The sequence below is a fragment of the Papilio polytes genome, unplaced genomic scaffold (genome assembly GCF_000836215.1).
Source record: "Papilio polytes unplaced genomic scaffold, Ppol_1.0 DF822400.1, whole genome shotgun sequence".
Taxonomy (NCBI): Eukaryota; Metazoa; Arthropoda; class Insecta; order Lepidoptera; family Papilionidae; genus Papilio; species Papilio polytes.
Window position 1 is genome coordinate 461412 of NW_013526804.1, and position 1820 is coordinate 463231.

Below are 1820 nucleotides of genomic sequence, written 5' to 3' on the forward strand. Positions count from 1 at the left end.
CCGAGTTTTTATGTCTGTTCATTGATCGTACGCACAAACATAATTTCCAGTGTTCTAAAATGTGTTTTTAGAGAATCTTTTTGCATACTATTGTTTTTACAGAGTGAATTAATATTGTAAGGTTTTAAATTAAACAGTTGATCTCATTTTAGTTGTCTTTTAGACCCGGCAGTATGTAAAAAAATAATTTTACGAGATATTTCGTGTTAAAGAAATTAAATTTTAAAAGGAAAACATGCAAATTGATTTTTATACATTTTATTACATTATGAACAAATGCATTAGTAGATATTTTGTTATTAAAACATAAATAAATAAAAAAACATAATAATATGTCCCTTTTCTAGTAAATAATCGAACGTCTTGTATTTTTTTTTAATTACATTTGTCAATAGATTGGTTAACATTTAAGTTACAAGTTTAAAACCACTTAAAATACGCAGCGAATTACAAGTAGCTTAGTGGTTAGTTATTTTTTCTTTTTTTTTTACATTTATGGTTTAAGCTTTACTATTTCATATCTGAAGTTAGAATTCAAACAAAACGGAGCATAGAGTAGAACAATTCAATATAAAGTAATATTATCTTTAATTTGATACTAACTGTTGCTCCTGACTTTGCCCGCGTGAAATAAAAATAGCCTCTGTTACTCACAGATGCACCTTTCTAACGGTAAAATAAATTTTAACCAGTAAATGCGTGATTTTTCCAAATCTTCCGAAAAAATCACATTTAATCCAATATCGGTATTATAAAAAAATAACATACAGACGAATTGACTACCTCCTTTTGAGAAGTCGGTCAATAAAGGAAAAAATAATGTAAAAAATTCTAGCGTTGTAATTTATATTTTTTGTAAAATGTTGAATGTACAACAGTGCATATTTAAGGGTTAAAATCGGTTTTTGATTTATTTCAATACATAAATACTTCTTCCTGTTTTTTTTAGTATAGATAAGGATTATTTTCACTTTACACGTCTTAACTTATTGAAGAGAAATTTAAAAATACGTGCAAATCAAATTAAATCTAGTTTCAATTTTATTTGCGATAAAATTGTGATCTGCTCTAAGCTTTGGTTTGTGTGAATGGAACTTATTTGTAAGTTTTTACTGCTGTGACTTAATATGTTCAAATTCCTTTTAAATCTCGCAGACGTTCTGGTTTAAATTTTAACTAAATAGTCGAATTATCCAGTAATTGGATTCCAATTCTTATATTAGGCAAAATATTTCCACTTGATATTACTGTATTTTTTTATTACCTAGCTATTGGGATTTCGTTTGAGTGAAATTAAAAAAAATAATAAAAATATGTTACTCAGTGATAACATAGCTTTTTAATGGTGAAACAATTTTTGAAATCAGCCCAGTTCTTTTTGAGTAAATCCAATACATACAAAATATTTCTTCCCTCTTTATGTTTGTATAGATTGGTAACTCTAATTAGTACCAATATCAGGAAATCCTTAACAAAAAAGTGACTTTTCTGAAACTTGTAGAACCCATTACTAAAAAATCATCAGTTTACAATTATTTTAAGAAAAACTCTTGTCTGATAGGTTATACTGGGCTAAATATTAACTGTACAATTCGATTGACAATTCCACTTGAACACAGTTTTAACTAAACAATTTAATTCTTGAATTATAACTAAGAACTTATCGTCTAAAGCGAACTTGAAACATAAAAAGAATCAATATAAGTCACAGCGGTTAAAAACCACATAAAGGACGTAGTTTAAATGTATAGAACGACATAGTTGTCTGACCCGGTGGATGTAAAACTCATTTCTGACAGCTCACTAGCGCCCTGTCCAAC